Source organism: Platichthys flesus, chromosome 3, assembly GCF_949316205.1.
Source record: "Platichthys flesus chromosome 3, fPlaFle2.1, whole genome shotgun sequence".
Classification (NCBI taxonomy): Eukaryota; Metazoa; Chordata; class Actinopteri; order Pleuronectiformes; family Pleuronectidae; genus Platichthys; species Platichthys flesus.
Window position 1 is genome coordinate 25,022,623 of NC_084947.1, and position 12,236 is coordinate 25,034,858.

General features: G+C 38.2%; 20 non-coding genes across 20 annotated transcripts; 14 read left to right on the top strand and 6 right to left on the bottom strand.

The window, feature by feature from the left end:
• Window positions 1-736: 736 nt before the first annotated feature.
• trnar-ucg (transfer RNA arginine (anticodon UCG)) lies at window positions 737-809 on the bottom strand. The gene has a single exon. It is a non-coding gene; the product is annotated as a tRNA-Arg (tRNA).
• A 261-nt stretch (window positions 810-1,070) lies between these two features.
• Window positions 1,071-1,144, top strand: trnai-aau (transfer RNA isoleucine (anticodon AAU)). Its single transcript has one exon. It is a non-coding gene; the product is annotated as a tRNA-Ile (tRNA).
• A 673-nt stretch (window positions 1,145-1,817) lies between these two features.
• Window positions 1,818-1,891, top strand: trnai-aau (transfer RNA isoleucine (anticodon AAU)). The gene has a single exon. It is a non-coding gene; the product is annotated as a tRNA-Ile (tRNA).
• A 690-nt stretch (window positions 1,892-2,581) lies between these two features.
• Window positions 2,582-2,655, top strand: trnai-aau (transfer RNA isoleucine (anticodon AAU)). Its single transcript has one exon. It is a non-coding gene; the product is annotated as a tRNA-Ile (tRNA).
• A 339-nt stretch (window positions 2,656-2,994) lies between these two features.
• Window positions 2,995-3,067, bottom strand: trnar-ucg (transfer RNA arginine (anticodon UCG)). Its single transcript has one exon. It is a non-coding gene; the product is annotated as a tRNA-Arg (tRNA).
• Window positions 3,068-3,328: 261 nt separating this feature from the next.
• On the top strand, window positions 3,329-3,402 carry trnai-aau (transfer RNA isoleucine (anticodon AAU)). Its single transcript has one exon. It is a non-coding gene; the product is annotated as a tRNA-Ile (tRNA).
• A 785-nt stretch (window positions 3,403-4,187) lies between these two features.
• Window positions 4,188-4,260, bottom strand: trnar-ucg (transfer RNA arginine (anticodon UCG)). The gene has a single exon. It is a non-coding gene; the product is annotated as a tRNA-Arg (tRNA).
• Window positions 4,261-4,521: 261 nt separating this feature from the next.
• trnai-aau (transfer RNA isoleucine (anticodon AAU)) lies at window positions 4,522-4,595 on the top strand. The gene has a single exon. It is a non-coding gene; the product is annotated as a tRNA-Ile (tRNA).
• A 673-nt stretch (window positions 4,596-5,268) lies between these two features.
• Window positions 5,269-5,342, top strand: trnai-aau (transfer RNA isoleucine (anticodon AAU)). Its single transcript has one exon. It is a non-coding gene; the product is annotated as a tRNA-Ile (tRNA).
• A 690-nt stretch (window positions 5,343-6,032) lies between these two features.
• Window positions 6,033-6,106, top strand: trnai-aau (transfer RNA isoleucine (anticodon AAU)). The gene has a single exon. It is a non-coding gene; the product is annotated as a tRNA-Ile (tRNA).
• A 673-nt stretch (window positions 6,107-6,779) lies between these two features.
• On the top strand, window positions 6,780-6,853 carry trnai-aau (transfer RNA isoleucine (anticodon AAU)). Its single transcript has one exon. It is a non-coding gene; the product is annotated as a tRNA-Ile (tRNA).
• A 690-nt stretch (window positions 6,854-7,543) lies between these two features.
• trnai-aau (transfer RNA isoleucine (anticodon AAU)) lies at window positions 7,544-7,617 on the top strand. Its single transcript has one exon. It is a non-coding gene; the product is annotated as a tRNA-Ile (tRNA).
• A 339-nt stretch (window positions 7,618-7,956) lies between these two features.
• On the bottom strand, window positions 7,957-8,029 carry trnar-ucg (transfer RNA arginine (anticodon UCG)). The gene has a single exon. It is a non-coding gene; the product is annotated as a tRNA-Arg (tRNA).
• A 261-nt stretch (window positions 8,030-8,290) lies between these two features.
• trnai-aau (transfer RNA isoleucine (anticodon AAU)) lies at window positions 8,291-8,364 on the top strand. Its single transcript has one exon. It is a non-coding gene; the product is annotated as a tRNA-Ile (tRNA).
• Window positions 8,365-9,148: 784 nt separating this feature from the next.
• Window positions 9,149-9,221, bottom strand: trnar-ucg (transfer RNA arginine (anticodon UCG)). The gene has a single exon. It is a non-coding gene; the product is annotated as a tRNA-Arg (tRNA).
• A 261-nt stretch (window positions 9,222-9,482) lies between these two features.
• On the top strand, window positions 9,483-9,556 carry trnai-aau (transfer RNA isoleucine (anticodon AAU)). The gene has a single exon. It is a non-coding gene; the product is annotated as a tRNA-Ile (tRNA).
• Window positions 9,557-10,229: 673 nt separating this feature from the next.
• trnai-aau (transfer RNA isoleucine (anticodon AAU)) lies at window positions 10,230-10,303 on the top strand. The gene has a single exon. It is a non-coding gene; the product is annotated as a tRNA-Ile (tRNA).
• A 690-nt stretch (window positions 10,304-10,993) lies between these two features.
• trnai-aau (transfer RNA isoleucine (anticodon AAU)) lies at window positions 10,994-11,067 on the top strand. The gene has a single exon. It is a non-coding gene; the product is annotated as a tRNA-Ile (tRNA).
• A 339-nt stretch (window positions 11,068-11,406) lies between these two features.
• trnar-ucg (transfer RNA arginine (anticodon UCG)) lies at window positions 11,407-11,479 on the bottom strand. Its single transcript has one exon. It is a non-coding gene; the product is annotated as a tRNA-Arg (tRNA).
• Window positions 11,480-11,740: 261 nt separating this feature from the next.
• Window positions 11,741-11,814, top strand: trnai-aau (transfer RNA isoleucine (anticodon AAU)). Its single transcript has one exon. It is a non-coding gene; the product is annotated as a tRNA-Ile (tRNA).
• Window positions 11,815-12,236: the final 422 nt, after the last annotated feature.

Sequence of the window (12,236 nt, forward strand, 5' to 3'; positions counted from 1 at the left end):
AACTCGAACCCTCAATCTTCTGATTCGAAGTCAGACGCCTTGTCCATTAGGCCACGTGGTCTCAGCTTTCCTCATTGAAAGTTTATTTTATCGATATCCAATCATTTATAAAAGCTTCTCTCAATTAAAATACATGGCCGAAAGATTGTTCCATGAAATATCTAACTTTATTGAAGTTCTTTTTTTAACTATGTGTATGTGTACCAAATATCTCTAAAACGCATAGTGACTCATTCACCAAATCATACTGCACTTCAACTGTTGTTCACCCTGTGCAAATGAACACTGGAAAATAAATGGAGTTGATCCTCACTATAAACATGGCCGGTTAGCTCAGATGGTCAGAGCGTGGTGCTAATAACGCCAAGGTCATACTGGCCATGTTTTTGTAACAGATGCAAATCCATTTCACAAAAGCTTCTCTGAATAAGGGAACTCAGGAAGATTGCTCACTTGGTGAAATAACCAGCATGGACTGAATTCTAACTGCACCTGTTTGTTCACTGACTATTATTGCCTGTATCCTCTCCAAGTAGTGAACAATAATATGCTGGCTTAAAGCACAATGTGTCTTGAATCCAAGAGATATGGAATAGAAAAACAATTTCATACACTAAGACTTGCTTTGGTGTTAGTCAATTGTTGGTTGTTTGTCATTGTGCGTACACCACATATAGCATTTCCGTTTTTACTTAAGGCACTACACTGAAGATATTTTTATAAATTGAGGGACTTTAAACCACGAAGGGACTCGAACCCTCAATCTTCTGATTCGAAGTCAGACGCCTTGTCCATTAGGCCACCTGGTCTCAGCTTTCCTCATTGAAAGTTTATTTTATCGATATCCAATCATTTATAAAAGCTTCTCTCAATTAAAAAACATGGCCGAAAGATTGTTCCATGAAATATCTAACTTTATTGAAGTTCTTTTTTTAACTATGTGTATGTGTACCAAATATCTCTAAAACGCATAGTGACTCATTCACCAAATCATACTGCACTTCAACTGTTGTTCACCCTGTGCAAATGAACACTGGAAAATAAATGGAGTTGATCCTCACTATAAACATGGCCGGTTAGCTCAGATGGTCAGAGGGTGGTGCTAATAACGCCAAGGTCATGGGTTCAAGCCCCATACTGGCCAGTTGTTAGTAACAGATGCAAATCCATTTCACAAAAGCTTCTCTGAATAAGGGAACTCAGGAAGATTGCTCACTTGGTGAAATAACCAGCATGGACTGAATTCTAACTGCACCGGTTTGTTCACTGACTATTATTGCCTGTATCGTCTCAAAGTAGTGAACAATAATATGCTGGTTTAAAGCACAATGTGTCTTGAATCCAAGAGATATGGAATAGAAAAGCAACTTTATACAGTAAGACTTGTTTCTGTGGTTATGTCAATGTGTGTTCACCACATGTAGCATTTCCGTTTTTACTTAAGTCACTACACTGTAGATATTTTTGTAAATTGAGGGACTTTCAACAACGAAGGAACTCGAACCCTCAATCTTCTGATTCGAAGTCAGACGCCTTGTCCATTAGGCCACGTGGTCTCAGCTTTCCTCATCTAAGGTTTATTTTATCGATATCCAATCATTTATAAAAGCTTCTCTGAATTAAAATACATGGCCGAAAGATTGTTCCATGAAATATCTAACTTTATTGAAGTTCTTTTTTTAACTATGTGTATGTGCACCAAATATCTCTAAAACGCATAGTGACTCATTCACCAAATCATACTGCACTTCAACTGTTGTTCACCCTGTGCAAATGAACACTGGAAAATAAATGGAGTTGATCCTCACTATAAACATGGCCGGTTAGCTCAGATGGTCAGAGCTTGGTGCTAATAACGCCAAGGTCATGGGTTCAAGCCCCATACTGGCCATGTTTTTGTAACAGATGCAAATCCATTTCACAAAAGCTTCTCTGAATAAGGGAACTCAGGAAGATTGCTCACTTGGTGAAATAACCATCATGGACCGAATTCTAACTGCACCTGTTTGTTCACTGACTATTATTGCCTGTATCCTCTCCAAGTAGTGAACAACAATATGCTGTTTTAAAGAACAGAGTGTCTTGAATCCAAGAGATATGGAATAGAAAAACCACTTCATACTCTAAGACTTGTTTTGGTGTTAGTCAATTGTTGGTTGTTTTGTCATTGTGCGTACACCACATATAGCATTTCCGTTTTTACTTAAGGCACTACACTGTAGATATTTTTGTAAATTGAGGGACTTTCAACAACGAAGGGACTCGAACTCTCAATCTTCTGATTCGAAGTCAGACGCCTTGTCCATTAGGCCACGTGGTCGTAGCTTTCCTCATCTAAGGTTTATTTTATCGATATCCAATAATTTAGAAAAGCTTCTCTGAATTAAAATACATGGCCGAAAGATTGTTCCATGAAATATCTAACTTTATTGAAGTTCTTTTTTTAACTATGTGTATGTGTACCAAATATCTCTAAAACGCATAGTGACTCATTCACCAAATCATACTGCACTTCAACTGTTGTTCACCCTGTGCAAATGAACACTGGAAAATAAATGGAGTTGATCCTCACTATAAACATGGCCGGTTAGCTCAGATGGTCAGAGCGTGGTGCTAATAACGCCAAGGTCATGGGTTCAAGCCCCATACTGGCCAGTTGTTAGTAACAGATGCAAATCCATTTCACAAAAGCTTCTCTGAATAAGGGAACTCAGGAAGATTGCTCACTTGGTGAAATAACCAGCATGGACCGAATTCTAACTGGACCTGTTTGTTCACTGACTATTATTGCCTGTATCCTCTCCAAGTAATGAACAATAATATGCTGGTTTAAAGCATAATGTGTCTTGAATCCAAGAGATATGGAATAGAAAGGCAACTTTATACAGTAATACTTGTTTCTGTGGTTATGTCAATGTGTGTTCACCACATGTAGCATTTCCGTTTTTACTTAAGTCACTACACTGTAGATATTTTTGTAAATTGAGGGACTTTAAACCACGAAGGGACTCGAACCCTCAATCTTCTGATTCGAAGTCAGACGCCTTGTCCATTAGGCCACGTGGTCTCAGCTTTCCTCATTGAAAGTTTATTTTATCGATATCCAATCATTTATAAAAGCTTCTCTCAATTAAAATACATGGCCGAAAGATTGTTCCATGAAATATCTAACTTTATTGAAGTTCTTTTTTTAACTATGTGTATGTGTACCAAATATCTCTAAAACGCATAGTGACTCATTCACCAAATCATACTGCACTTCAACTGTTGTTCACCCTGTGCAAATGAACACTGGAAAATAAATGGAGTTGATCCTCACTATAAACATGGCCGGTTAGCTCAGATGGTCAGAGCGTGGTGCTAATAACGCCAAGGTCATGGGTTCAAGCCCCATACTGGCCATGTTTTTGTAACAGATGCAAATCCATTTCACAAAAGCTTCACTGAATAAGGGAACTCAGGAAGATTGCTCACTTGGTGAAATAACCAGCATGGACTGAATTCTAACTGCACCGGTTTGTTCACTGACTATTATTGCCTGTATCGTCTCCAAGTAGTGAACAATAATATGCTGGTTTAAAGCACAATGTGTCTTGAATCCAAGAGATATGGAATAGAAAAGCAACTTTATACAGTAAGACTTGTTTCTGTGGTTATGTCAATGTGTATTTCACCACATGTAGCATTTCCGTTTTTACTTAAGTCACTACACTGTAGATATTTTTGTAAATTGAGGGACTTTCAACAACGAAGGAACTCGAACCCTCAATCTTCTGATTCGAAGTCAGACGCCTTGTCCATTAGGCCACGTGGTCTCAGCTTTCCTCATCTAAGGTTTATTTTATCGATATCCAATCATTTATAAAAGCTTCTCTGAATAAGGGAACTCAGGAAGATTGCTCACTTGGTGAAATAACCAGCATGGACTGAATTCTAACTGCACCTGTTTGTTCACTGACTATTATTGCCTGTATCCTCTCCAAGTAGTGAACAATAATATGCTGGCTTAAAGCACAATGTGTCTTGAATCCAAGAGATATGGAATAGAAAAACAATTTCATACACTAAGACTTGCTTTGGTGTTAGTCAATTGTTGGTTGTTTGTCATTGTGCGTACACCACATATAGCATTTCCGTTTTTACTTAAGGCACTACACTGAAGATATTTTTATAAATTGAGGGACTTTAAACCACGAAGGGACTCGAACCCTCAATCTTCTGATTCGAAGTCAGACGCCTTGTCCATTAGGCCACCTGGTCTCAGCTTTCCTCATTGAAAGTTTATTTTATCGATATCCAATCATTTATAAAAGCTTCTCTCAATTAAAAAACATGGCCGAAAGATTGTTCCATGAAATATCTAACTTTATTGAAGTTCTTTTTTTAACTATGTGTATGTGTACCAAATATCTCTAAAACGCATAGTGACTCATTCACCAAATCATACTGCACTTCAACTGTTGTTCACCCTGTGCAAATGAACACTGGAAAATAAATGGAGTTGATCCTCACTATAAACATGGCCGGTTAGCTCAGATGGTCAGAGGGTGGTGCTAATAACGCCAAGGTCATGGGTTCAAGCCCCATACTGGCCAGTTGTTAGTAACAGATGCAAATCCATTTCACAAAAGCTTCTCTGAATAAGGGAACTCAGGAAGATTGCTCACTTGGTGAAATAACCAGCATGGACTGAATTCTAACTGCACCGGTTTGTTCACTGACTATTATTGCCTGTATCGTCTCAAAGTAGTGAACAATAATATGCTGGTTTAAAGCACAATGTGTCTTGAATCCAAGAGATATGGAATAGAAAAGCAACTTTATACAGTAAGACTTGTTTCTGTGGTTATGTCAATGTGTGTTCACCACATGTAGCATTTCCGTTTTTACTTAAGTCACTACACTGTAGATATTTTTGTAAATTGAGGGACTTTCAACAACGAAGGAACTCGAACCCTCAATCTTCTGATTCGAAGTCAGACGCCTTGTCCATTAGGCCACGTGGTCTCAGCTTTCCTCATCTAAGGTTTATTTTATCGATATCCAATCATTTATAAAAGCTTCTCTGAATTAAAATACATGGCCGAAAGATTGTTCCATGAAATATCTAACTTTATTGAAGTTCTTTTTTTAACTATGTGTATGTGCACCAAATATCTCTAAAACGCATAGTGACTCATTCACCAAATCATACTGCACTTCAACTGTTGTTCACCCTGTGCAAATGAACACTGGAAAATAAATGGAGTTGATCCTCACTATAAACATGGCCGGTTAGCTCAGATGGTCAGAGCTTGGTGCTAATAACGCCAAGGTCATGGGTTCAAGCCCCATACTGGCCATGTTTTTGTAACAGATGCAAATCCATTTCACAAAAGCTTCTCTGAATAAGGGAACTCAGGAAGATTGCTCACTTGGTGAAATAACCATCATGGACCGAATTCTAACTGCACCTGTTTGTTCACTGACTATTATTGCCTGTATCCTCTCCAAGTAGTGAACAACAATATGCTGTTTTAAAGAACAGAGTGTCTTGAATCCAAGAGATATGGAATAGAAAAACCACTTCATACTCTAAGACTTGTTTTGGTGTTAGTCAATTGTTGGTTGTTTTGTCATTGTGCGTACACCACATATAGCATTTCCGTTTTTACTTAAGGCACTACACTGTAGATATTTTTGTAAATTGAGGGACTTTCAACAACGAAGGGACTCGAACTCTCAATCTTCTGATTCGAAGTCAGACGCCTTGTCCATTAGGCCACGTGGTCGTAGCTTTCCTCATCTAAGGTTTATTTTATCGATATCCAATAATTTAGAAAAGCTTCTCTGAATTAAAATACATGGCCGAAAGATTGTTCCATGAAATATCTAACTTTATTGAAGTTCTTTTTTTAACTATGTGTATGTGTACCAAATATCTCTAAAACGCATAGTGACTCATTCACCAAATCATACTGCACTTCAACTGTTGTTCACCCTGTGCAAATGAACACTGGAAAATAAATGGAGTTGATCCTCACTATAAACATGGCCGGTTAGCTCAGATGGTCAGAGGGTGGTGCTAATAACGCCAAGGTCATGGGTTCAAGCCCCATACTGGCCAGTTGTTAGTAACAGATGCAAATCCATTTCACAAAAGCTTCTCTGAATAAGGGAACTCAGGAAGATTGCTCACTTGGTGAAATAACCAGCATGGACTGAATTCTAACTGCACCGGTTTGTTCACTGACTATTATTGCCTGTATCGTCTCAAAGTAGTGAACAATAATATGCTGGTTTAAAGCACAATGTGTCTTGAATCCAAGAGATATGGAATAGAAAAGCAACTTTATACAGTAAGACTTGTTTCTGTGGTTATGTCAATGTGTGTTCACCACATGTAGCATTTCCGTTTTTACTTAAGTCACTACACTGTAGATATTTTTGTAAATTGAGGGACTTTCAACAACGAAGGAACTCGAACCCTCAATCTTCTGATTCGAAGTCAGACGCCTTGTCCATTAGGCCACGTGGTCTCAGCTTTCCTCATCTAAGGTTTATTTTATCGATATCCAATCATTTATAAAAGCTTCTCTGAATTAAAATACATGGCCGAAAGATTGTTCCATGAAATATCTAACTTTATTGAAGTTCTTTTTTTAACTATGTGTATGTGCACCAAATATCTCTAAAACGCATAGTGACTCATTCACCAAATCATACTGCACTTCAACTGTTGTTCACCCTGTGCAAATGAACACTGGAAAATAAATGGAGTTGATCCTCACTATAAACATGGCCGGTTAGCTCAGATGGTCAGAGCTTGGTGCTAATAACGCCAAGGTCATGGGTTCAAGCCCCATACTGGCCATGTTTTTGTAACAGATGCAAATCCATTTCACAAAAGCTTCTCTGAATAAGGGAACTCAGGAAGATTGCTCACTTGGTGAAATAACCATCATGGACCGAATTCTAACTGCACCTGTTTGTTCACTGACTATTATTGCCTGTATCCTCTCCAAGTAGTGAACAACAATATGCTGTTTTAAAGAACAGAGTGTCTTGAATCCAAGAGATATGGAATAGAAAAACCACTTCATACTCTAAGACTTGTTTTGGTGTTAGTCAATTGTTGGTTGTTTTGTCATTGTGCGTACACCACATATAGCATTTCCGTTTTTACTTAAGGCACTACACTGTAGATATTTTTGTAAATTGAGGGACTTTCAACAACGAAGGGACTCGAACTCTCAATCTTCTGATTCGAAGTCAGACGCCTTGTCCATTAGGCCACGTGGTCGTAGCTTTCCTAATCTAAGGTTTATTTTATCGATATCCAATAATTTAGAAAAGCTTCTCTGAATTAAAATACATGGCCGAAAGATTGTTCCATGAAATATCTAACTTTATTGAAGTTCTTTTTTTAACTATGTGTATGTGTACCAAATATCTCTAAAACGCATAGTGACTCATTCACCAAATCATACTGCACTTCAACTGTTGTTCACCCTGTGCAAATGAACACTGGAAAATAAATGGAGTTGATCCTCACTATAAACATGGCCGGTTAGCTCAGATGGTCAGAGGGTGGTGCTAATAACGCCAAGGTCATGGGTTCAAGCCCCATACTGGCCAGTTGTTAGTAACAGATGCAAATCCATTTCACAAAAGCTTCTCTGAATAAGGGAACTCAGGAAGATTGCTCACTTGGTGAAATAACCAGCATGGACCGAATTCTAACTGGACCTGTTTGTTCACTGACTATTATTGCCTGTATCCTCTCCAAGTAATGAACAATAATATGCTGGTTTAAAGCATAATGTGTCTTGAATCCAAGAGATATGGAATAGAAAGGCAACTTTATACAGTAATACTTGTTTCTGTGGTTATGTCAATGTGTGTTCACCACATGTAGCATTTCCGTTTTTACTTAAGTCACTACACTGTAGATATTTTTGTAAATTGAGGGACTTTAAACCACGAAGGGACTCGAACCCTCAATCTTCTGATTCGAAGTCAGACGCCTTGTCCATTAGGCCACGTGGTCTCAGCTTTCCTCATTGAAAGTTTATTTTATCGATATCCAATCATTTATAAAAGCTTCTCTCAATTAAAATACATGGCCGAAAGATTGTTCCATGAAATATCTAACTTTATTGAAGTTCTTTTTTTAACTATGTGTATGTGTACCAAATATCTCTAAAACGCATAGTGACTCATTCACCAAATCATACTGCACTTCAACTGTTGTTCACCCTGTGCAAATGAACACTGGAAAATAAATGGAGTTGATCCTCACTATAAACATGGCCGGTTAGCTCAGATGGTCAGAGGGTGGTGCTAATAACGCCAAGGTCATGGGTTCAAGCCCCATACTGGCCAGTTGTTAGTAACAGATGCAAATCCATTTCACAAAAGCTTCTCTGAATAAGGGAACTCAGGAAGATTGCTCACTTGGTGAAATAACCAGCATGGACTGAATTCTAACTGCACCGGTTTGTTCACTGACTATTATTGCCTGTATCGTCTCAAAGTAGTGAACAATAATATGCTGGTTTAAAGCACAATGTGTCTTGAATCCAAGAGATATGGAATAGAAAAGCAACTTTATACAGTAAGACTTGTTTCTGTGGTTATGTCAATGTGTGTTCACCACATGTAGCATTTCCGTTTTTACTTAAGTCACTACACTGTAGATATTTTTGTAAATTGAGGGACTTTCAACAACGAAGGAACTCGAACCCTCAATCTTCTGATTCGAAGTCAGACGCCTTGTCCATTAGGCCACGTGGTCTCAGCTTTCCTCATCTAAGGTTTATTTTATCGATATCCAATCATTTATAAAAGCTTCTCTGAATAAGGGAACTCAGGAAGATTGCTCACTTGGTGAAATAACCAGCATGGACTGAATTCTAACTGCACCTGTTTGTTCACTGACTATTATTGCCTGTATCCTCTCCAAGTAGTGAACAATAATATGCTGGCTTAAAGCACAATGTGTCTTGAATCCAAGAGATATGGAATAGAAAAACAATTTCATACACTAAGACTTGCTTTGGTGTTAGTCAATTGTTGGTTGTTTGTCATTGTGCGTACACCACATATAGCATTTCCGTTTTTACTTAAGGCACTACACTGAAGATATTTTTATAAATTGAGGGACTTTAAACCACGAAGGGACTCGAACCCTCAATCTTCTGATTCGAAGTCAGACGCCTTGTCCATTAGGCCACGTGGTCTCAGCTTTCCTCATTGAAAGTTTATTTTATCGATATCCAATCATTTATAAAAGCTTCTCTCAATTAAAATACATGGCCGAAAGATTGTTCCATGAAATATCTAACTTTATTGAAGTTCTTTTTTTAACTATGTGTATGTGTACCAAATATCTCTAAAACGCATAGTGACTCATTCACCAAATCATACTGCACTTCAACTGTTGTTCACCCTGTGCAAATGAACACTGGAAAATAAATGGAGTTGATCCTCACTATAAACATGGCCGGTTAGCTCAGATGGTCAGAGGGTGGTGCTAATAACGCCAAGGTCATGGGTTCAAGCCCCATACTGGCCAGTTGTTAGTAACAGATGCAAATCCATTTCACAAAAGCTTCTCTGAATAAGGGAACTCAGGAAGATTGCTCACTTGGTGAAATAACCAGCATGGACTGAATTCTAACTGCACCGGTTTGTTCACTGACTATTATTGCCTGTATCGTCTCAAAGTAGTGAACAATAATATGCTGGTTTAAAGCACAATGTGTCTTGAATCCAAGAGATATGGAATAGAAAAGCAACTTTATACAGTAAGACTTGTTTCTGTGGTTATGTCAATGTGTGTTCACCACATGTAGCATTTCCGTTTTTACTTAAGTCACTACACTGTAGATATTTTTGTAAATTGAGGGACTTTCAACAACGAAGGAACTCGAACCCTCAATCTTCTGATTCGAAGTCAGACGCCTTGTCCATTAGGCCACGTGGTCTCAGCTTTCCTCATCTAAGGTTTATTTTATCGATATCCAATCATTTATAAAAGCTTCTCTGAATTAAAATACATGGCCGAAAGATTGTTCCATGAAATATCTAACTTTATTGAAGTTCTTTTTTTAACTATGTGTATGTGCACCAAATATCTCTAAAACGCATAGTGACTCATTCACCAAATCATACTGCACTTCAACTGTTGTTCACCCTGTGCAAATGAACACTGGAAAATAAATGGAGTTGATCCTCACTATAAACATGGCCGGTTAGCTCAGATGGTCAGAGCTTGGTGCTAATAACGCCAAGGTCATGGGTTCAAGCCCCATACTGGCCATGTTTTTGTAACAGATGCAAATCCATTTCACAAAAGCTTCTCTGAATAAGGGAACTCAGGAAGATTGCTCACTTGGTGAAATAACCATCATGGACCGAATTCTAACTGCACCTGTTTGTTCACTGACTATTATTGCCTGTATCCTCTCCAAGTAGTGAACAACAATATGCTGTTTTAAAGAACAGAGTGTCTTGAATCCAAGAGATATGGAATAGAAAAACCACTTCATACTCTAAGACTTGTTTTGGTGTTAGTCAATTGTTGGTTGTTTTGTCATTGTGCGTACACCACATATAGCATTTCCGTTTTTACTTAAGGCACTACACTGTAGATATTTTTGTAAATTGAGGGACTTTCAACAACGAAGGGACTCGAACTCTCAATCTTCTGATTCGAAGTCAGACGCCTTGTCCATTAGGCCACGTGGTCGTAGCTTTCCTAATCTAAGGTTTATTTTATCGATATCCAATAATTTAGAAAAGCTTCTCTGAATTAAAATACATGGCCGAAAGATTGTTCCATGAAATATCTAACTTTATTGAAGTTCTTTTTTTAACTATGTGTATGTGTACCAAATATCTCTAAAACGCATAGTGACTCATTCACCAAATCATACTGCACTTCAACTGTTGTTCACCCTGTGCAAATGAACACTGGAAAATAAATGGAGTTGATCCTCACTATAAACATGGCCGGTTAGCTCAGATGGTCAGAGGGTGGTGCTAATAACGCCAAGGTCATGGGTTCAAGCCCCATACTGGCCAGTTGTTAGTAACAGATGCAAATCCATTTCACAAAAGCTTCTCTGAATAAGGGAACTCAGGAAGATTGCTCACTTGGTGAAATAACCAGCATGGACCGAATTCTAACTGGACCTGTTTGTTCACTGACTATTATTGCCTGTATCCTCTCCAAGTAATGAACAATAATATGCTGGTTTAAAGCATAATGTGTCTTGAATCCAAGAGATATGGAATAGAAAGGCAACTTTATACAGTAATACTTGTTTCTGTGGTTATGTCAATGTGTGTTCACCACATGTAGCATTTCCGTTTTTACTTAAGTCACTACACTGTAGATATTTTTGTAAATTGAGGGACTTTAAACCACGAAGGGACTCGAACCCTCAATCTTCTGATTCGAAGTCAGACGCCTTGTCCATTAGGCCACGTGGTCTCAGCTTTCCTCATTGAAAGTTTATTTTATCGATATCCAATCATTTATAAAAGCTTCTCTCAATTAAAATACATGGCCGAAAGATTGTTCCATGAAATATCTAACTTTATTGAAGTTCTTTTTTTAACTATGTGTATGTGTACCAAATATCTCTAAAACGCATAGTGACTCATTCACCAAATCATACTGCACTTCAACTGTTGTTCACCCTGTGCAAATGAACACTGGAAAATAAATGGAGTTGATCCTCACTATAAACATGGCCGGTTAGCTCAGATGGTCAGAGCGTGGTGCTAATAACGCCAAGGTCATGGGTTCAAGCCCCATACTGGCCATGTTTTTGTAACAGATGCAAATCCATTTCACAAAAGCTTCACTGAATAAGGGAACTCAGGAAGATTGCTCACTTGGTGAAATAACCAGCATGGACTGAATTCTAACTGCACCGGTTTGTTCACTGACTATTATTGCCTGTATCGTCTCCAAGTAGTGAACAATAATATGCTGGTTTAAAGCACAATGTGTCTTGAATCCAAGAGATATGGAATAGAAAAGCAACTTTATACAGTAAGACTTGTTTCTGTGGTTATGTCAATGTGTGTTCACCACATGTAGCATTTCCGTTTTTACTTAAGTCACTACACTGTAGATATTTTTGTAAATTGAGGGACTTTCAACAACGAAGGAACTCGAACCCTCAATCTTCTGATTCGAAGTCAGACGCCTTGTCCATTAGGCCACGTGGTCTCAGCTTTCC